Genomic DNA, 24,078 nt, shown 5'->3' with positions numbered 1-24,078 from the left:
TCAGCTAAACTATACCCCATTATATGTGAGTATGTGTGTGTGTGTGTGTATGTTGGACAGTCACCATTACATTACATTCCATTCAAGAGTGGACAAAGTGCAAGCATGAGCAGAATGAACTAAGGGAGAGGTAGGAAATGGATAAAGTCTATCTGTCTATTTGCATTCACTGGGCCTTCCCTCAACCCACTCAATCCCAGTAAACAGGTAGTTGCATTCATTTCGATTCATAGGTTAAGCTTCTTTCCTACTAACTCCTTCTCAGCCTTGTCATTTGCAATGAGCTGGAAAGCAATTTAGTTGGTTTTCGTATGGATACTAGAAGTGGCTATATACATATATTTTATACAACGAACTTTGCACTTACCATTTAAGCTGTGGACATTGGACGAGGTGCGTTTCGCTGAACTGCAAAAGATTTCAAAGAAAACATTAATAGATTGATTAATTAAATGTTAAAGATTTAAATATATGTATATCTACATATAATTTTCCACTCTAAGCTTCATCCCATCTCATTCCACTATAGCCCATTCGAATGACCTTCACTTTATCAAGCATATTCTTAAGTAACTACTAACAACTTCCCTATATAGACAAACTTTGTATAGAGAGAAAACAACAATTTGAGTTTTTAGTAAGCTCATCACGTTTTGGCGTCTTGACAAATAGGCCACGCCCTCGGCCCCACGCCTACATTTCGGACTGTGGCTGTTAAGTACACACAGGTGTCACATGCAACGACATAAAGTGCTGGACGAAATGATGAGTGGGAAAAAGGGGAGTTCTCTATAGCTCTATACTCGTATCTATATAATAAAAAAAAAAAACAAAAAAAAAACCAACTCATTATTTTAAATTTCATTTTTTCACAATTTTTGTTGTATTTTTTTTTTTGGTTTTGGTTCATGACCCAGAAATGTTGGCTCCGTTTGTCTCCATCCACCATGCGCCGTCGTCTTCACCATCTCATCCATTTCGTGAAACGTGAAAACGTGAAATGTACGTGCGGTCATCTGTCATGATTCTTGGCCTACAAAACTTGGTGGACAGACAGACAGTTAGACATACATAGAGCCATAGAGCCAGCCACCAAGCAAGAAGAAGTGCTCGAAGAGTGCCGATTAGGTGGGAGAAGTGTGTGTGTGTGTGTGTGAGAGTGTGTGTGGCTGGGGAGACGAACCGGCGGCTGGAAGGGAGGAGGATGCTCCATTGTCTATGTGCGTGAGCTTTGCTTAAATGTCAATTATTTCACGCTTATTAGATTCTTGATGATGATGACGATGAGAAAGCGGTTGAAAGGCCAGTCTAAATATATATGTTTATATATATAAAAAATAAAAGTAATTTCTGTCGTCTCTTTCTTTTTTCTTTTTTTTTTTTTCTTTTTTATAGCATTTTAATGCGATCTTTTTGGCGAGTCTTTCTTCGTGGCTCTTCTTTTTTCGGTTTTTTCTGTGGCATTTGTGTGACAAGTCTAGACGATTCTTTTGTGGGTCATTCGGCATTTGTTTGGCAAAGAGAAAAAAATGAAATGAATCGACTAACCGACTGATGATCGATTGACTAAACTAACTGATATATGTATATATTCATGGGTTAACCGAATTCTATTACCGCTATCATTTTTGAACATACCTATGAATTTCGGTTATTCACACAATTATGTTCTTTTTGATGTTCATTTTAAGCGAATTCTAAATTCTGATTGCAACCGATATCGTTACCGATATAAATAAAAATATGTATGTGCGTTTCACGGTGCACTTCCTGGACTGATAACAATAAAGAAAATTTTCCACCATGAACCCCAAACAAAAATGAAAAAGAAACTGAGGGAAAAGGATATGGGGCATGTAACGACATTTTGTACAACCAAAAATAAAAAAAAAAGAAACTCGTAATAATTTCATATAAAACGCAGCGACGTCAACGCCAACGCCAACGGCGACTGCGGCAGCGGCAGCGACAGCAGCAACGAGTGCACTTCTTTTTCTGTTGCGCGCGGAATGCCTCGGTGGGTCGATGGGCGGTTGTTGGGTGGGTTGAGGGGTTTTGTGATGCTGACGGCGGGGTAAAAAGAAGTTTCGGTTGGTAATGTGCCAGTAAAAGGTATTTTAACGCTGGCATTCCCGCTTCTTACCCCCTTTATTTAGCGTGGATCGAAGGGAGGGAGGAGAGGCGGAGCAGTGGGAGTGAGCCAAGAGTGAGGGAGTCATCTGCCTTCTTCTGCTTTGTCATGAAAAATAACTTCGCTTCGTTGAAATGACAGTCACGATTTTCCCTTTTTTTTTCGTCTTTTCTTCTTTTTTGTCGTTGGGCTCTTCTTTTTTTTCGTCTTTCATTTTTTTGTATATATATAATTTTTGGGAAACTCCTCCAAGGTCCATTCCCTGTCATGTTGATGAGACGAAGGGGTCTTTTGCCCCCTCTTAAACTCCCGTTGTCTGCACTGTTTGGGTTTTTTTTCACGATGATTTTCATTCTTTTCTTGCACATACTTTTTTTTATACCTCTTCTTACGTTTTGTTTTTTTTTTTTTTTTTGGTTTTGTTAGACAGTGTAACAGACTTGGGTGCTACTAAATGAAAGATGATGAATTTATTAAATTTTCTTTTCGTTTTCTTTTCGTTTTGTCTCCTTTTTTGGTCTGTCTAAGATGGATTTCGATGTCTAGCATCATTTTAATGCTTAAAGCGCAAAAAAAAAGAAACCAAGCAGACAAAATGATTTAAACTCGATTTAAAAGGATTTCAAATGAGAAATCTCGCGAAAAATCTTGAAACTATATAATCGTATCTAAGATCTAAATGAATGTGATTTTCTTTAATTGATTGAATTGAGTCCCTCCCTTTCTGGAAATTTAATTCCACTCATGCTTACACTTTGGTAACTTGTTTCCGTTTATGCCGCATCAATTTCAATGCCATTAAGTTCACATATAATTGGCAACAGGAAAAACATTTGACTAATTTATTTAATGGCCTGGTTATTACCAGAACATGGCGCTCTCAAACCGAATTAGCCAGACACCACATAATGAAGGGAAAGTGGTGGTGCCAAAGAGGGGCGGAGAGGATAACCCGAAATATGCTGCAGAAAGTTTTATTGCACTTGCTGAAAATTAATTGCCCTCACTTCTACTCCTACTCTGAAGACGAGGCAAAAAGTTCCTCCTTCGAAGGGTGAGGGATAGGAAATGGGATTTACCCACCCGACGACACCACCCTCTCCTTTCGGCCACGCCCTTTTTATTTATCGTAGGGAGCGATCTGGTTGGTCATTGTGCTTTAGCATCAACCAAATGTGCGTTCATTAATTTAATTTTTCATTAGAAATGAAAAGTGTCATAAGACCCCGCCAAGATTTGGTCATAAACAAAAGGCCACCATGCAAACGACCATTTAAGAAAAGGAAGAAAAAAATTAAATAAAAACGAAACAAAGACAGAGCGAGCAAGAGAGAAAGAGAGAGTGAGAGAGAAGAGAAAGGTAGCACCTTTTATTTTAATATTTGGTCATTAAAAAACCGTTTTCATTCCAAAGAAAGAAAGGAAAGAAGAGGAAAAAAAAACTGAATCAAGTTTTTGATTTTTACGATGACAGCGCAGAAAAAAAAGTGCCATGAAGAAGCGACTAAAGTAAAAGAAAATGCTTAAACCAAATACAACAAATCGAAATCAATGGTGTGAAGGTGAAGGAGTCTTATAGTAAAGTGAGGGGGAGGGGAAGGAAGGGTGGAAAATAACCATAACCTTTAACATTGGGCAAACAATTAAGGCTAAACGCTTTTATAACTTGCTTGCTCTTGGTACGGGAAGTGGAAGGTTGGACCTCAGATTAATGACACAGCGCAAATTTTTACGATTGTTTCCCCAAGTTTTCCTTCAGTCCCCCGCCTCTCCTTCTGTTTGGCAGGATACTGCTTGGCCTTCTGTATAGCTTCCACCCACTTACTTGGCCTTTTCATAAAATTTATGAAATTTTACCTTTCGGCCAAGCAATTTGCTCCATTTACATTCTTTATTAGCCCAGGTGAGACGCAATGGTGAGGTAAGAAAAGTTGTTTGAAAAGAATTTCCCTGGGTGTGTGTGTGTGTGTGAATGTATCTGTGTGTGTGTATGAAAGTTAACATGGAAAATGGCATAAAAAGTTTTTCTTTCTTGTTTCGTTACGTTTCGTTTCGGTTTGCAAATAGAAAATTGTAAACTTTTGTCAATCTTTAAGCCATTTTCTCTTTTAAAGATTAATAAAGCAACCAACAATAAAGAAAACAAATCCTTGAGGTAAAAACATCTTTAAAATTTCTAGAATATTTAATATTAAGGTCTGACAACATTTTAAAATTGAATCGATATCAATTCTACTTTCGTATCGTTTTGTGGCCTACATCGATTTCAATGCGATCATTTGAATTTTAGCTTATTTGACTTATATTCACTCAACGATCACCTAACTTTGAATAAACAGACTTCTAAAATTGTCATGGTCCAAAAATTTGATGGCTTAATTGAAAACCAGAAAATGCGAAATATGAATGCGAAAAATGTTTGCAATTAAAGTGAAGGGTTAGGCAAAAGAAAAAGGGTTAAAAGAAGACAAGGGCAAAATGGATTGAACGCAATAAATCGCAGATGAGACTAGTCTGAGCTCTGACGCAGGAGTTGGAGTTGAAATTGAGGTTGTATCTAGATACAAATATATAATCGGAAGTTTCTCTCTGCCCTCTGCGTTAATTGCGCTTTGACACTTCTGAGGGGAGGCTGGTCGAACGAGACGAGACCCGCATCGGTTGCTATGTTCTGTGCACCTCAAATCAACCCTGCAAAACTCATAAATGGGCAAAAAAAAAAATAACAAAACAGGCAAGGGCAATGGACAATGGCTGACTTCAGTCTGGTATCCCCATCCTCGTACTTCTCTATAGCCTCTAATAAATCCTTGTCACAATATCCTTTTGTTTTGCAATTCTTTTCTGCTGATGCTGCTGTTGCTGCTGTTGCTTTTGTTGTTGTTGCATCATCCTTTTTGAATTTACAGCGCAATAATTCAAAACACATTCGCTGACTGAGTGACAGAGCAAACGACAGAGAGAGAGAGAGCGGGACGAAAGATGTTGGCAACGCCAGACTTGTCTCTCTCAATGATTAAAGTCCTGTCGTCACGCAGGACCCGAACACCATATGCTTAACACAGGCCTCATTCCCAGCATTTCGTTTCAATCCAAAAGGGGCCCTAATACATTGCATGGCATCATCAAGAGGAATTATTTCAAGAGCACGCAAAACCACTTTCCCAAATCAACTTAAGGAACAAAGATAACAAGAACAAAAACGGGGGTAAAAAGGACTATTTGTCCTAGGTCAATATTTAACTAGATTTTGCATTGCACAACGATTAGAATCGAGCAAGAGTGATATATATATATATCTATTCAGTACTAGAAAAAGCTGTGGTTTATTTTTAATAATTCACTTACCCCCTTTTTATTCTGCGTGCAATTTAATTTTGTTTTTCTCTAACCAAGACCAAAAAAAAAGAAAATAAAAGGAATTGTCTCCTCCCCCTAGTAAAACTAATAAATTTAGCAGTTATTTATGCTAACAAAACATTTCCTTAATATTTAAGGAATGCAATTGCAATTGCTGAAAATGAAAGAACACACACACTCACACACACACACACACACACACGGAAAGAGAAAGAGAGAGAGAGTGGGAAAGCAGCAAATTCTGGATGAAAATTTAACAATATAAATGCCACATTTCAGTTGACTTGACTTCACAACAGATTCAGAATGGGGCAACTGGCAAATGGGACTGCAAATGGTGGAGAAATCCAAAGTGAATCCTTTCCCACCAACACCAACAGAGAGACAGACAGACAGACATCTATTCTCTTTTCATTCTCATTCACTTGCACTTGCTTTTGTTGGCTGGACTTGGTGCAAGGACTTTTTTAGATGCTTCAATTTTTGTTTCGCTTTTGTTTTTGTTTTTGGTTTTGGTTTTGTTCTTGGGTGTCTCTAAGTAAAAACATATATGTATAACTCTTATATTTAGTCGCCCTTTTGCACATTTCCTGTGCATGCATACATGTGTGTGTGTGTGTGTGTGTGTGTGTGTGTGTGTGCTTAATTCCATTTTCATTTTCATTTTCATTTGCAGACAACAAGCAAAAGTAGAAGTAAGAACTTTTATTTGAGTTTTTCCCATAAGAGTTTTCTCTTCTTAAATGTTTATGTCCCAGTACCTTAGATTTTTGCTTTATCTTTAAAATTCATTTCTTCGGCACATAATCAATTTTCCCAAAATTTTTCGTTTTTAGGTGTGAAATTATAAATAGTTTTCCCCCTCGTTTCACATCATAAGCGTGTCTAACAGAAGGAAAAAAAATGAATTTATGACATGCCCCACACACACTCACATTCCAAATGAAACATCATTCACATTATTCATTCAATATTCAGCAAATGAAATGAAATGAAGTGACAAAGTGAAGGGGCAAGGGGAATGCTAGACAGATGGATGGATGGATGTATTCGAGAAAGAGACGCCAAGTTAGGGGATCGACCGCCCACAGGCCTACTAGTCACCTATTCCAAAAATAACTTTTTAACAAAAGTCCCCAGTTGGCCTTTTCTCTTCTCTTCATCGTCTCTATCTCCTTCTATGTTTTATTCATCTGAAATGATTCATAAGTAGTCACACTTCCGCTTTGCAAAAGGTTCAAAAAACTCCGATCGAGATTGGCTGCTGATCTCGTCGTCTCTGAGGTTGATGCCTTGGGTTTTTATTCGTTATTATTTTTTTTTTTTTTTGTACTTGAAGCTGAGGCTGAGGCAAGTTTACATTTTAAGTTGGTTAATGCCCTCAGATCGCGTGGCGGCCTTTATACGATTATTTTGCCTTCTATCAAATCTCTTTTCTTTCTATTAAGAAGATATATAAAAAAGGTTACTTTATTTATTGTTTAGCTGTTTCTTTCATTTTGGTGATTTTCATTTCATTCCTTATGGTTAAGTCAGATTGGTTTTTGTTTTTATTATTGGTCATTCATTTGTTTTGTTCTGCCAATTTCTTAAAATTCTCTTTTTTCATTGTTTGGTTTTTTGATGCATTCTATTCATAAATTATAGCCATTGTTTTATAATTTACTTGATTGTTTTCCTCAATTAATTTGTTTTTGGTGTGTTCTTTCAGTTGTTAATTCTCTTTCTCTCTCTCTCTCTCTTTCTGTGTTTAATTTTGTTTTTCATTACACTTAAATCCTTAAGTTGTTTCTTCATTTCATTTCAATCTTTGTTATGTCATACCTTTCTTGCCTCTGATGTCACATGTTCTCTTAAGCTTGTTAAATCTATTCTATCTGCAAATAAGTTGAAACTGATTCATATCTTTTTAAATCTAATAAGTTGAATAATCTTCTGGAAATAATTTGAGACCTAAACATAGAATTATTAAATCAAACGGAAACGGCAACTTTAAAGAATATTCATTTCGATTTCACTTCCTGTTTCATATGATTGCTTTTAATGATAACTTTAGTTGGATAAAGTTAATGCATTGATTACCAACATCCACTTCTTTTATGAACAATTAATTTTCATAACTATAAATTGAAAAAATACACACTCAAATACAAACATTCCTTTGCGGCTTTGACACAGATGCATGATGTCAGAGGAAAATTCGTCCCATCAACACAATTCAACTTAACTCAACTCAACTCAACTCAGCTATTCATCATCATCTCCATCTTTATCGCCCATCAACAGCATCCGACAAAACTATTTTACAATAGCACAGACAACTCAGTCGTTAACATCATGGGATTATAATTATAAAAAAGAAAAAGAGTAAAAATATAAAAAATAAAAATCTGAACAGCAACTGAAATCGTATATAAACTCAACTCAAATGAACACAACTCTCTGTGCCTCCTCCCCTCCCCCTCCCATCACCAACATACTCTATCTGTCCGCTTATTTGCGTATTTGATAATTGACTTGGGCTTAACGCAATTAACAAATGATTGAATAAAAATAAAATTTAAATAAAATGAAACAAAGCCCCCACAGCAACTTCAACGCAAAAAAAAATTGAATTAATATTGTTGAAGTTTCTCTGTGGATTAAGATATGTTTGTGAATATTGATTATGTTCAATTCTAGTGATGATATCATGGATAACTATGTACATATATAACCGATGACCTCCAGCAATTATTACTGCTTTAATACTCCCTCTGTCTCATCGTAATCTACCATCGTGATAATTGTAAGCCTCTTGACAAAAAAATACCAATTTACCTTCAACTAACCATGAAAAATCAAATAATCTAAAATCTATGTATGTTGGAGTTTGTGCTTTGGTTCATCATAGGTTGACCGCCCACTTCCGGATCTAAAATGATGACTGTCTATATATTTATAATGATGAGCATGGCCCCAACATAATTGTTAACAAACTCAAATTAAAAAAAAAAAACCGAGGAAAGAAGACAATAACAAAATTGGCAACGTTTTTATGTTTCGCCTGAGTAAGTACAAAATGAGAAAAAGTGAAGATAAATCAGAAAATTTAATGTAAACGAAATGTATTAACGAAGTTTTTATACTCTAATCAACCTACAATTTCTATGTGGCTTACCTAACTTAACATTTGGTGACCCCGACGAGATAAAATCACATTTGCTTATCAGTTTGAACCAATCATTTTGAAAAGAAGAAGATTTAGCTAATTATGTTGACCATGAAATTCTGTTTTAACTGATGACAATATTTGATTAAATAGTTAATAAGCTTTCTTTGTTAAAGCATAAAAATGTAAAAATTATGAAAACAAATAATCAAAAAGACAAAAAAACAAAAAGAGTTAAAGATGAAAAAATGCAAACAAAATAGACATACACACAACAATTTAACGAATGCCATTTAATTATGCACATAAAGCTAATTAATTAGTAACTGGGGAGGGGAAGGAGACCCAAATGGTTGAATGACTCTCGTCATCGTCATAGCCATCGTTGTCGACGTCGTCGTCGTCGTCAGGTGGCCCAATGGCACGAGTTGCTTACGTGATGTGGCTAAAAATGATCGATGCCTAATCATCCGGCTATGGTATTTTAAAAGAAATGAGAATTTTAAAGTCAAATAAATCATAAAGCTACCGCAAGTTATCAATAGATGGATTGCAGGTACTTGGGAGCCCACTAATATGACAAGCGAAAACAAGTTGCGAAATCATCTAGCACATCTAGTTGAAAAGAAAGACTTGACTCACAATTCTTCCGTACAATATAATTAGATTTTATTCAATTCTTTTCTTCTTACCTTTTTGGGTACATAAATATTATTCTCCAAGTACAGGAAATGAGAGATCTAAAAGCACAAAGAAGAATAAATGTATTAACAATAAAGTAAAAGGAATTATCGTAAATTTGGTTGAAAATTTGCTCCCAACCTCCCTCCTTCTAGCTGGCATGACAGATTCAATCTCGAAAAAGCAAAAATTGATATGTTATTATGCGCCTGAGCATGTATTTGTCACACGAAATTAGCTGCGAATGTTTCATTTTGGACTACATCATTTATCAATTGTCTGCCAAATTTGCCAAGTGACAGACAACAGTAAAAGCAAAGAGACACAAATAGGGAGCGACAGAAAGAGGGGGCAGGCAGGAATTGATGTAGATGGAAATTGGTGAATTGGAATAGACGCTGGAGGGTTGAGAATTGAGAGATTTAGTTGCCTTTAAAAGCGATTTAGAGCATTTTGCTCAAGTATCAAGAAATTCTTACAGATGTTCCGGGGGCAAATACATTACGCGAGGAATTTTAAATAATAGACGAGAATTAGACACAAAGATGAGTTGTTCTTAGTTTTTGGGATGTAAAAGTTCCACTTACTAATCGGCTTTTAGAGTAAGAAATTGAATAGAAGAACCCTTTTTGAAAAGATTGCCATGCTACCTGAAAATTTATTTAAGGCAAAAGAAACATTCAAAAAAATATGAGCCCATTTTATTTTTCCTAGGGCGTGTGTGTGTGTGTGTGTGTGAATTGGAATGGGTATCCATGTCGGACCCGTTGTCATTTATTTCTATCCCCCATCGACCCTTTCGCAAAGAGCAACATCAGACAGAAGTTATGGTCTACACATGTTGCTGTTTGTTCTTGTTCTTTTTGTAAACAAAATTGTTTTTTGAAATGGCTAACAAGCTATTAGCAAAAACAAACCCATAAACATGAGAACAAGAAAATATCATGATGATGCTGATGATTATGATGAGCAGAATGTGGGTGGGGGAATGAGGTTGGATGCTGGGCTAAAAGGGTTTCATGGAGGAGGATTTGAAATCTGTTTTCGGGGGGGGTGGGAGAGAGCAAACTCCTCACTGCCAGCTGTTAAATGAATGTGTGACAATCAATCACAAAAAAAAAAAAACAAGAAGAAAAAAAAAAACTTGAATGATTTATGAAAAGTCACTAGAAACTGGACAACGGTAAAGAGTTAAGCTAGAACAATTTTAATTTAATTTACTGTTGACTTTCAGAAATGTCATAAATCATTGCGTATTGCTATTAATTAAAATGTATTAAAATATATTTTTACGCTTTTTGTTTTTTTTTTTTTTTTTTCTGTCTACAGAAGGGATAAACTTGTGCATTTCTATACAAATGAGTCTTTTGGTTTTTAAGCTTTTTTTATATATTTTATAATTTTGATTTATCGTTAATTTCCACCTGCTTCATTGTTTTATAATTTAGCTAGCTACTTTTATATTATTCAGCGCTCGGAGTTGAGCAAACAAATGGCGAAACCAAATTATTTTGAAACCATTAATTTAATAAATTCTCTTGTGGTCGACTTGGCTAATACCCTGTGATTTGTTGATCCTTTTCGTCCTATGCGAAGAAAAAAAAAGACCAAAAACTCGAAGAGATATGGAGAAAGGGACTTACAGGGTATACAAGTGCTTGGCTTAACAAATACACAGACAAAGCACAGACAGGACGAAAAGGGGGCCCAGGACATCGGCAACATATTGTGTGTCATGTTTTATGGAACAACAATAGCAACAGCAACACTGACAACAACAAATGACACATAAACACAGACAAAATGATACAAAACACAAACGAAATGAGACAACGTGTTTGGAAGTGAGTGGGAAAGGGGGAAACTCGCTCATGGAAATTGCTGGGGACCATGACGATGAGGACTACGACTACGGTAAAGCAACAGCCACTGGCCAAACTGTCTAGCATCATTGCCACCGACGCCTTAGCATCGCCCTCAACGCACTTCCTTCTCATCATCCTTTTACTACTCATCATCATCATCATCATCAGCATCATCATTATCGTCATCTTCATCCTGCCACTGTTCCCCCTCGCTCATGCAGCCGTCCGTACGTGCGTGGAACAGGGAACGCGCAAGAGAGCAACCTCGCTGCAAATTGCCAGTTAAAATTTTTGACATGTCAGCAAACGGCAAACGTACCATGGGACTGGCAACGCAAAACAGCGAATCTCCGACTGGCATAGTGAAGGGAAGGGCAGGGGACAGGGAATGGGAGTGGGAGTGAGACTGGGTGAGTGCCAAGTGATTGGAGTCAAGTGTCAAATGGTATTTCGTATATTATTTTTTTCATCTGTTTTTCCTTTTTTTTTTTGTTTGAGTTGAGATTTTGTTAGAAATGACAGTAAGCGGTTTGTGATAAGTGTTAAACGGATTAGATATTGAAGGACGAGACAAGGAGCAAGAGCCCCAGAGGGGGTGCAGATAAAAAGAAAGAGAACGGAAGCTGATGTTTAATATTTTCCTAATTTACTTTTGAATGTTAGATTTGGAAAAAGAATTCAATTCTTACAGGATAGATATTCATTGCCATTAAATTAGAAGTTAGTTAATTTGTTTAGTTTAATTTTTAAGGATTTGTAAATATCTTAATCCATGCTGCAGCCCATTGTTTCAAAACTCTCCCTCTCTTTCTCTCTTTCACTCTCTCTCTCTGGCCTATGTATGTGTACAAGTAAGTGCGAATGAATGGTTGGCTGGTTAAGTGGCATACGGAAGGCAGATACAGGAGCAGACGAGGAGTAAGAGACAGCCAGAGAAAGAGATCCCCGGAAATCAACAAAGGCACGCTTTGTTCCATGAACCAAACACACACACACACACACACACACACACTCAGACAATCATGTTGTGCCATGGCAGCTAGATGGCAACGAATCGAGATGTTGTCTCTTCCCAATCCTTTCTCGTACTCATCCAGCTTTTCAATAGATAGGTACATACATATACATATATACATATACAGAAAGACAGAGATATGTTCCTGCGACAAGATTCTAATTGAAAGGAAACCAAAGAGACAACCGCTTAGACAAAGTGGCGAACGAGTGTCGATGTTCATGGGGGAAATGTCATTCGTATTGTCACCTCGAGTCATAATTTTGGACACGTTTATTGTTGTTGTTTTTCAACAATATTATGTTTGTTTTTTTCTTCTTTTTTTCTTGTTGGTAAAACCAATTGTGTGACCTTCAATTAGCCAGCTATCGTCGTCGTCGTTGACGCCGTTGTCTCACGTCGTCCATACATAATTGAAAATCGAAATTGAAAACCAAACATTAGCCAAGGGCAAGCGCCATTTAGTTATTTAACAAAACTTAAAGCGTATCGAAAGCTAAACTGCATTCCCCCCATTCATGTGGGTGAGGTGGAGGATGGCCCCCAAAAACAAAAATAAAAAATAATATCAACAATTGACCCCAAGATTTGATTTTGCTTTTGCTATCGGTTTCGATATCGTTTTGCAAAATGAGGGGAAAAATAAAATGCCATTGAAATGTCAAACTAATTTTTATAATGATGAAGTGAAACAGCCCATCGAAACACTTGTCAACTTCACTTCTGTATAAGATGAGCCACAAGAGTCTGCCAGATCTTTGAGGTCACAAGAACTTTCACATACAAAAACCTCTTTAATGAGAGATCAAAATAGGCAAAATATAGGTACATTTTATGGGAGACTTTTATCATCAAATTATGAGTTTAAAATATCCCTTTTCCAGTCCATTTAAATGATCGCGAATACGAAGCGAGGAGAAGGACTAGATAATTCTTAAAATTCATTCCACATCTAAGAGCTAGAGCGAACTAAACCAAAAACCTTTTAAAGGATTCTACACATTTTGCTTTTGCAAATTCTCTTTGTCCATCTTTAGCCTCTAAGTCTTACTCTGGGCAAATACCAAATATTTTCTAGTGCCTTGCTAATACATCATGGCCAACAAAAAAACAAAAAAAAAGAATAAAATCCCACACCTTTTGCCAGTTCAGTTGCTGTTGGTTTTTCCCTTTTTGCTACCCCTTTTAACCACTTTTGTTGTTGGTAGTAAAACTTTTTTTTTTTGGCACAAGTTGGTTGTCGCCTATTTTGTTTTCCAACCTTTTGTTTATTTTTTTTAGTTTTTTGTATAGTTTTTGTTGGCAACATCCGGTAGGTTTGTCCTTCTCTACTTTTCTATTCTGTACAGACCATGTATGTGTGTGTGTATGTATGTATGTGTGTGTATGCATGTGTTAATGGCAAATTAAAATTCACTTAACAACATTTTTTGGGGTTTTGTTGTAAATGTAAAAATTGTCTGCATTTAATATTCCTTCAATAATAAATAAGAAAAAGTGCCTGTTGGCCTTTGGGGGATGAAGTTTTGCTTTTTGCTTTCTGCTTTTCGTTTTTCATGTTCGTTCTTTATGGTTGGTTGTTTTTGTTTTTGTTTTTGGCAATGGCAAATCAATTAAAAATCAATCAACTCAAATGTAGTGAAAAACAATTTTTAATTGAAAACGAAACGAAAAGTTGGACAAGGATAAGCCGCTTCCCATCCTTTAGCCCGCAATTTCCAGCGATTCTCCCTGAAGAGTTGATGAAGAGCTTTTACCTGGGCAAGTGTTGAGTGCTCAATGCTGAAGTTCAAGTGTGGACACACACACACACACACAGGGCACACACATACACACACACAGGGCACAAGGCATATCTACCCGAAAAGCAAAGTGCATGAATATTTTATGAAGATAAATAAGGATAAAAACTTCAAACGACCACGAAAAGTGGTCCAAAAAGGATGATGCAAGCCAAAAGTAGAACAGAGAACAAGAGTAAAGACCATACACACACACACACACATACACGCTCTTTCTCTGACATTCACTGACACAGGGCGGTCGAAGCTTTTGGGTGAAGAAACGTGTAAAACAGCTGGACAACTGTCCGTTTGTTTGTGTGTGTGGCCCACATGGCGTATAAGCAATGAGAGTGCTAAATGTATGCTTCAGGCATTTGCATTTAGCCATTGACAATGTGTGTAAAATAAAAAAAGAAAGAAAGAAAAAGCCAACCAACTAAAATTGGTTTTCTCTTTTTTCACCTATCTCTGCTTTTCCAACCTATGAATTTGTCGCATATGTCACAGTGGAACAGAAAAGATCAATTTATCTACAATCCCAAGAAATTTTTTCAGAATAAATGCATTTCATGTGTTTTGGCTCCACTGTGCGAGCATAAGATGAATGTGAATTTGCTGTTTCTTTAGTTTTTTGGTAACCAATGTGTCTTCCTTTATTGACAAAACGCTTTAAATTTCCAATAAGCTATGAATTTTTATCACAAAAGTCACAAAACACTTTATGCGATACACTAGAAATTTCAAAATTGGTAACATTATATATTGACAAAAATCTTTTTTTTTTTTAACAAAAATTTGTTCATTCCTCTGGATTTTTATTCACTCGCACGTATCATTTATTCCTCCTTCCTCTTTAAGTGACAGAACGAAACCGAAACTCGATGCGACTCAAAAGTGTAAAGAAACTGCAACTGCAGCAACTCCTTGTCAAGGAGAGTCTCTTGTCGAGAGTCTCTCAGGCCTGGAACAACGTCGTCGTCTTCTTGGTGGGGCTTCCCTTAATACGTTTAAAAATAAGTACACAAGGCGCTTTTTCATGAATGGTTGGTTGGTTGGTTGGTTGCTTGCTTGGTTGTTGGGTGGCAGAGACGACAACGCTTTCCTCTTGCCTGCACTTCAACGTTCAATGTTCGCAGCTACCTTCCCATATCTGCCTGCCATCGCATTCTCTTTCCCAGTCTCAAAAGTTGCCTTTCTATGTACAGAATGCAGAATCTCTCCCCTTGGACCTATTGTTGCAATGGCATTGACTGCTTGAGTAATTGAAGCCGCGTCAAACAAAAGATACACTGAACGAAAAATGAATCACGTTGACCAACTTTGACAGTTTTAGACATTCTATATAATTTTAATATGCACTTTAATATTATGTTTCTTAAACTTTAACCTTAAACTAAGCATAAAATTCAATCAATATTTGTATGTATAAAAAAAAGTTTAGCAACAAAACGATAAACAATAAATATCAAATACCAGCACACACACACAAACACACGCACACATAGTGTGAAAGACAAATATGACAAAGAGAAGAGATAGAGTAGGCGACAGAGGTTACAATGGCTAACCGAAGCACCACAAAACCGTTTAAATAATAAATGAATATTGGTTGATGCAAGGTGATGGTGGTATTGGTGATAGTAAAAGGCAAGGTACAACAGGGCAGGCAGGGCAAACAGATTTGTGTGTTTGTATATGTATGTATATATCATATATACACACGTTAGTTCGGTGACCTGACATAAATGTTGAACATGCATTATTCATAGCGAAATGAAATGAAACTTTTGACTTCGATACGATCGTCATTGTCATCGTCATCACTTAAGCTCATCCTCCCTTTAGCCACAGTCCTTAAGCACTTGGTTCGCCCATTATTCCCATACGGTTTTCTCTTCGTTTTTCATGTCTTTTTATTTTTCACAAGGCTCAGACTTCTTTTACCACTTACTTAAATTCCTTTTCTTTTTTTTTTTTTGCTGGTTATTTCTTTCCTTCTTTTTTTTTGTGTGTGGGCTTCCTTTTTCAATTGCCATATTATAGAGGCACTATATGGATGCGAAGCTGGCAAACGTCATTTTTATGGTTAAAGTGGTGGAGTGTACAATCGCTGCGATTCACAGTTGCAACGAAATGCGCTTAAGTCACACACAGACACACACACACACACGATACATTGTTGCATTGGTAGAAAAAGAAAAATTGATTGGCCAAAGTAAACGAACAATACTGAATGAAATTCAATGCGCTAATGTTTGAAATTGAAATTGAGTATAAATATAGATACTTGGCGAGTTTCTGTTTATCTAATAATAGTAAACATCTAATCACAGTTAACGTAAGGTTAATAAATCTCAAGGCTAGTAAGTAACTCTAGCACAAGAAAGGCTTTCAATAAAAATCATCTTTAAGACAAATTTAAAACAAAATACTTTCAAACTTAAAAACCATTTGGTCTTGCAGTAGGGCCAAAGTTCAAGTTCAAGATAATTAAAAAATTAAAATGTTATTTGTTTTTTTTAGTTTAAGCCAAACCGTTTTGCTTGAACAACTGTGACAAATATAAAGGAAATCAATTCAAACATTTAGCGTGGGTTAAGTTAAGGCTAAATAATGTTAATTCCATTCATTGAAGAAATCCTTCAACACCTTTTTAACTACCGTTCGACGTGGAATGTAATTAAACCAATTGCACAAAATTGAATGAAAAGGGCCAAGCGACCAAGGACACCGACTCAACAGTCGGCAGTTGTCCTTGTCGATGTAGTTGGGAGTCAAAGTCCGACTGCTTGCCACTGTGTGACTTGATTATAATGATAAAATCTAATTAAAAAAGTTAAACTTAAGATGTCAACTTAATTTACAAATACCAGACGAGACGAGTCGAGACAAGACAACGTAAGGCAACAAGGCAAGTCAAGTCAAGAATAAGACGACGACTACCACGACGATGAAGATGAAGATGAAGATGAAGATGGGATAAGCATGAGAATGGAATGTGGATTGGGTGGGGATTGAATAAAGTTACCTTCTATCTTCTTGCCATTTTGTTCTTCGACAGACGTTTGCCCCTTTTTTTTTTCTATTTTGTGTCTGTGTCTGTGTGTGTGTGTGTGTTGGTTTTTGTTTTTGTGCTTGTCTATTGGCATCGCAAACATCCTAATTACCAAGTTTTTCTCATTTTTCTTTTTGCCTCTCACTCACTCTCGCTCTCTTTTACTCATCAATGACTTGTGAGGGGGTGGGGGGCCGAAACGAGGGGCGAATCTCTTTGGGTCAGTCGAGCGCCCTACTTTACATGTTTTGATGTCATCATCATCACGGTCGTCGACGACCGACGGCGACGACTAATTACGTTTTACCAACCGATGACCATGGACAGGGACAGCCAGGCAGCAAGCGTCACCTAATGACCCAAAGCTGGCAACAATTGAGCCAAGACAAGAAAGTTTCTTCGACCCCTTCCCGACCCAAACTTCCCTTTCATCCAATGTAGGCGCTGTCCCCTTCCCCATCCCCGTCCCTTCACTTCATTACCAATGTTTGTTTGTTACGCACTTGCAGCACAGCAACTTGGCCAAAACGTAAAGTGCAAATGAGTTGTGTGCGTGTGCGGAACCCAAAAAGACAGAGAGAGAGAGAGAGATCGAGAAAACCCTCAAACTAAATGTAAGTATATTTCTAATGACCTTCATTACATTGAGTGGCCCCTTCATCTAATTGGGGCGGTGATGGCGGTGGGTGTAACGCATGAACGCCTTTTGCAGAAATTGCAAAAAGCCCCAAAAAAAAAAAAAAAAAAAAAAAAAAAAAAAGAATAAATAGAAACCAAAGAAAACGAATTGTAATGAGGCCAGTAAAAATTATAGTTGAAATTGCTTTCGGTTCGCTTTTTCGAGACGAGAGCGTGAGCAAGGACATTGTTCATGTAATAAACACTAAAAATACACATTAATCACAGTTTAATTCAAATTTTCATTCTTGATTTTTATTAGACTTGTTCAAATTTTTAGTCAACTCATTTGAAATATAAGAAAAAGTTTTGCTTCAAGAACAATTTCCAAGTAATGCAGAAGGTTTTCTTTTGTCTTTCAACATGGAAAGGAACTAGTTTATTGAAGGATTCCATTTTTTTTTTTGCATATTCTTTTTTTTTGCTTTGTTTTGCACGCTCTTATCTCTAGTTGGTGGCATAGTTTTCGTTATACTCTGTTTGTATCCTTGCCTTTTGTTGCAGTTTCCGTCTAATAGCTTTGAAATGAGTTTCGCTTTTTGGCCCTATTTCACTTTGTTTGTTTGTTTGCCTGTTTGTTTGTTTGTTTGTTTTGTTTGCTCTTGGTCTCTTCCCTTCACTTTGCCACTCATAATGGTAAATGGTTCGTAAAGTTCATTAAAAACAACAGGAGAAAAAAAACACACCAAGAGGAAAAATGAAATAAAGTTCTGAACCGCAGACACTATTAGCGGTTTTAGATGGCAGGCAATATTCTCGTCCTTCAGTAGTCACACACGTATGTGTGTGTGTGTGTGTGTGTGCTAGTGTGTGTGAATGCTAACATTTGGCAAAAAGTTGTATTTCAGCCCACATTTAGTAAAGAAATATGAAAAAAAAGAAAAACTTATTCAAACGGAACGAAAATGGCAGTATAAAAACTTTTAGAAATTCTCATAATATTCAAGGAACATTTCATAATTGAAGAAAAGAAAAGATTATTGTTAAGAGCATCCTTTTAGATTTTCTATTTTCGGTAGATGGTAGACAAGTTTGGCTAACAAATACTTAATTTATCTAATTATCTAATTTCCAAAGTTCAAACTATTGAATTGTAAGCTAAAAATAATTTAATATTCAAAGCAAAACTCACTTTATCCCTCTGCATTTACTATTATTTATTTATGATTTTTTTTTTGTATTGGTTTTTGCATTTCCACTGGCCACAAAGGTCAAAAGAAAAGATCACAAAGGAAGGCAGGGAGAAAACTTTTTGTTTGTGTTTGTTGTGTTTGTGAGTGTGGAAAATAAACAGAGAAAATTGCCAAAGCCAAACAGTAACTCGGACTAGATCGGACTCAGAACTAGCAGTCAAGAAGTGGCCCACCAACTGAGAGAGACTGAGAGACAGAGGGAAGAAAAGTTGCAAGTACACAGCAAGTTTTCATTCCGCTTAACAGATTTTGAACTTTAAGTTTTTCCAGCTACACCTCCTTCGTCTCCTCTTCAGAATTCCCCACTCCCCGCACACCCCACACGCTTCTACTCACTTCACACTTTATGGAAAAGTTATAAGCGCGATAGAAAAACGAAGAAAAACCAAGAGAGAAATTATTTCGGTGGCTGTTTTTCCTTTGCTGCTGCTTTTTGGCTGTCGAATTCATGTTGAAGGCAAATTTATGACTGTCAGAAAGTACATCGCGAAAAAGGCTGCAAAAGTTGAACCAAAGCACCAAAAAAAAAAAAAAAAAAGGAGTAACGATGTGTTGTGATGGGGCTGAGGGAGGGGAGTTGGAACAATTTTAAGCTTTGACACTTTACGCGAGATGCTGCCAAAGAGGCACAAATGAAGAAGCGAAAAAGTATTGCATAATTTATGGCTGACTGCAGGATATGATAGAAGGGGGTAAAACAGGGGGCCATGGTAGGCGTGACAGAGCTTTGGGATACATAAAAGGTTTTCAAGGAGTTGGCTAATAAGCCAGCTGACCGAATGGCCAGATGCCAAAAATCTGTCAACTGCAAGAGACACAATGAAATTTCCCCTAAAACAGCCCAAAAATAGAAGGAAAAATCCACAATTTTCATAAAATTTAAATCTCTTTTCTTTAGAGCTTCAACTTTACTTGAGTTCTCTATCATTATTCTCGTTTTGTCAATTCTAATTTGTTTAGACTAACTCAATTCCGTTCCATCAATTAACTCGGCATAGTTTTTTTTTTTCTCTCCCATCTAAAGAAACATTTCTTTTCTAACTCCTGCACTACTTGGAAAATCAACCAAGAGCAGCAGCAGCTGTCAATACCTAGTATTGGAACGGGGGGGTTGGTTGGTGGAGAAGGAAAAGCAAAAACAAGGATAGTCAGCGGAATGCCACATCAACGCATCAAAATCAAAGCCACAAAACCTATCAAGACATTTTTAATGATGCCACACGGACAGGACACAGGATACAGAACACAAGAATAGCGACGCGGGAGGACTGTGCCAAAGAGAGTGAGGGAATCCAGCACTTGTCGTTGTTATCCCTCTGCCCCGTCGAAATTTGCGTCTGACTGCGGTTAGCGTACCAGACAGACACACAATCTACTTTACCCTCTAACTACTCCACCCAGTCCAGCAATCATTCTTTTCGGAACGGATGCGGTATGCTATCAACACTGAGAGAAAAAACTTGATAAATTGATAGTAAACTAAACCCTCGAAGACTCGAAGAGTGTCTCAAAACATTACGAGGCTTAGAGAGTATAGATAAATCACAAGTTTATTATTGATTTGAATATTTCACAAGTAGATAAAGATATTTTCAATATTTGCCCTACCTCTCCAGCCACACATTGTAAGTTTTATTTTGATCAAAATTTCCCATTAAATATCCCGAGAATAATGTTAAAATTCTGTTAAAAACGTAGCACCAAGTTAATTGATCTACTAAATGATGCCTAATTTGACCTATTTGGCAAGTAACTGCAAAATTTGTGCTTGAGTATATACAAAAAGAATTCCGAATGTTGAGAGATTAAATTTTGAAAAGTGTATTATGGTTCCACTCGTTCTCTTTCACTTGGCTCAAATGAAACAAATGCAAATTGTTGTCATTCAACGACAGACAGAAGCGTGGGCTCAATTGGGAGGCTTTGCTACCTGCTTCAGCTCCCGCTCCTGCTTCTGCTTCGTGGCTGTGGTCCTGCTCCTGCTTAGCTAGCTATTTCTGATGCTTCTGCTTGACAGTCTCTTGTAAATGTTCATTAATCCCAAACAGACAGCAACAACGGAACCCTCCTAACGCATGATTTTTGCGGTGCTGTTTGTGTATATTAATGCGGCTGGTAAAGTAGCTTTTAATTAGCATGTTGCGGCGGTTCGCAATTACGACGTACAACATCATTTGTTACAAGTAGCTGGGTTTGAATTTCTGTTTTTTCTTCTCTCTTTTCTTGTGTGTGTGTGTGTGAGTGTGAGTTTTTGGCGGGCTCAGGTGGAAAACATTAGTGTTTGAGGTTGAAATTGCGGCTCCATAACAGTCAAACTCTCATTCTTCCGATGGGTGGGATGGGTCGATTGTTCCCTGATGTCTGCCGAGTCTCAACAGGGCTCAACTTGGGCTTAGGTCTAGAAGAGTTTTGTTGATTTAGTCTTTATGCCTAAGACGATTTGGTTTTGTTTTGGGATAAGGAACTCTTGAGAAGAGGCTTAAAAAAGCAATACACAGGCAGACAAATCGAGACAAAGGCACAAACCGATGAAGTAAACTTTTTGTGGAATCTGATTTGTCTAGGATTAACTGGAAAGGTAATTATTTAAAAACCCATTAATAAAGAATGTGTAAGACAAATTTTAAGAGTATTCTAAAAGAAACAAACACCCTGTATACATCTACATATATATATGTATATACATTTTTCTTTTCAAATATATAAGTAATAAATATCGTTAGCCATTCAAAGCAGCAATGTCAAGCTGTAGTTGTAGTTGAAATGTTCTCAACGAAATGGATTTTCCAACCACACCAACTAATTAGTAGTCAAAGCCAGAGGTGGGGAAGGAATGACAGTGGCGGCGTGTGGAAAGGAGAAAAGAGGGGTAGGGTGGGGGGAGGACTTATGTCGGTGGTAAAGAAGTTGCAGTAGTTGTTCTTATTATTGTTGTTGTTGCTGCTGCTATTATTATTATGATTATTAGGCATATAAAGTGTTGTTGGCTCTGTTGCTCAGTCTGAGAGAGTTAGAGCCAACCTCAGGGACCAGGGCCCAGAGACCCAAAGACCAGACCCCAACACTCAAGAGTCAGGCCTAAAGTAACACGATTTTTCTTCATTATTATTTCTTGGCACGCGATCTGACAAGTTAGACGACTTGCTGCTGCTGCTGCTGCTGTTGTTGCTCTTGTTGTATATAGTTATTGTTGGACTTTGAGCTAGTCAAGCAAGCTGTCGCCATCGCCATCGCCTTGCCTTGCCTCGCCTTGCCTTGGCTGTCGTGTTATGCGATTTACATCAAGTATTATTATTGCTAACAACACAAAAAAAAAACAACAAAAACTTCATTTATATACCTACTAACACTGGGAAAAAAAACACACAGAAATCCCCCCCCCCCCCCCCCCCCCAAAAAAAATGCTAACAATTTTAAAATGTCTTATCTAGGAAAAATTTTCAATGAGCTATGACTTAAAAGCAAAGAAAACTAATCATAGACTATCTTTAAATTATTTTTTTCCAGTGTAAGATTCTTTTCATCATTTCGCACGTCAAAGATATATACTAAAAGATATATATGTATGTATATAACTTCACTTACTTGCAATTAGCCACTTCCAATTACATTCCCTTGATGATTTTTCCTAATGATCTGAAAAACAAAAGCACAATTGCGAGGTTTTTATTAATAATCATGTTAAAATAAACAATAAGCATGAAATTAACATTAACTAATGAGATACCTCAAATATCTTTAAAAACTTATTCTATATTCTCTTCCATTCTCTTATTTTATGTAGACTAGCACGAGGCGCTTATTATATCCAGATATTGCTTTGATATGTTAATTTGGACTAAGTTTTTTTTTTAATGACGAAAACGTAGAATTCAACCGGTTTCAACATGTAATTATGATAAAAAAATTTAAAATTTTAATAATTATAAATATTATTACGCAAATTCTACTGAATAAGAAAAAGATTTATCACTAACGAGTCTAAAAGAAGATAAGCCTAAGCTTAATAATTGTTTATTTTAAAGAGACTACTAAAAATAGTTAAAAAATAAACATAAGAATTTAATATTTTTTTAGAATTTTCTTTTATTTTATTTGTTGTGTTTTATGAGCACGAGAAGGTCAACTAAATATGAAGCACTAAAAACAAGTAAAGTATGTTAGTAAGTTGTCGCGCCGACAACTGATATTATCTTTATTGCAAACAGAGACTATCTCCCTCACACTTATATATGCACGGACAACTCCGCCCAATTGGTTTACTTAGTCAAAGACGTAGAAGGCATAACTTGTGTTTTTTTTTTTGCTAAGAGTTTTCATAAATTTATAACTGAACTCATAAATATTGACAATAAAAATTCGTATGCGCCAAATTTGCAATGGTTTAAGTTTAAACAATTAATTGACACAAATCATTTATTATCAATAAATTTTTGAATTGTTCATATTGCAGTTTATTGGGAATAATTGTGGGCTTACATTATTAATACATAGATTATTATATTTGCTTTTATTTAATCTTATCTGTCTTACTGAAAGTGGCTTCCGTTTTTTCTTTGTTATAATTAATTGATTTGCCAATCTTATAGAGAGGGCCAAGCAAGAAAGTTGGCAAGTGATATTGCGATTATCTGGAACTCTCAATAACAGAGACTCGTTTCGCTCATCACGTGAGATTTTGTTAATTGCAAAAAAAAAAGTAATTAAATAAATAATATTATAAACCAAGAAAACAAAAAAAGGCAACAGCCTTAAATTCGATGCACATAAATAATAAGTAGAAAAAGATGAGTGAAGGCGGCCCGAAAACCAAAAACCCAAAAAAAAAGAAGAAGAAGCAGCAGCAGAAGAAGTGGGTGAATTTCAAAGAGATGGAGGAGTGAAGCAGACATTACATTTTCTGCTCCAAATACGCTTTTCACAATTTCCACACACACATAAAACAACCATGGAAGACTTTTCATTTTTCCATTCGTTCGTTGGTTCGGGCGTTTTTGTTTTACTTTTTGTTTTGTTTTTTTTTTTGCCATACGCGTCGTATGCGCAATGTTTGCAAGTCAAGCACGCTCCGAGTGAAAGAAAGGCAAACAAACAGGCAACGAACAAACAGACAAACTGTATGTGCACACACACACAGACACTCACCCACACACACACACACACAA

The 24,078-nt window shown here is 36.6% G+C and overlaps 1 protein-coding gene across 1 annotated transcript in view; it reads right to left on the bottom strand.

Moving 5' to 3' along the window:
* LOC111518889 overlaps nucleotides 1-24,078 on the bottom strand; it is a 75,180-nt gene that overhangs the window by 33,501 nt on the left and 17,601 nt on the right. Inside the window, exons 2-4 of the mRNA XM_047011528.1 lie at nucleotides 22,499-22,549; nucleotides 9,335-9,382; nucleotides 368-408 (exon numbers count right to left, since the gene is read on the bottom strand). The gene's annotated coding sequence lies outside the window, so the exon portion shown is untranslated. The remainder of the gene's footprint in view (nucleotides 1-367; nucleotides 409-9,334; nucleotides 9,383-22,498; nucleotides 22,550-24,078) is intronic.

The sequence above is a fragment of the Drosophila willistoni genome, assembly GCF_018902025.1.
Source record: "Drosophila willistoni isolate 14030-0811.24 chromosome XL unlocalized genomic scaffold, UCI_dwil_1.1 Seg142, whole genome shotgun sequence".
Taxonomy (NCBI): Eukaryota; Metazoa; Arthropoda; class Insecta; order Diptera; family Drosophilidae; genus Drosophila; species Drosophila willistoni.
This window is presented reverse-complemented; position numbering and strand designations above follow the sequence as displayed.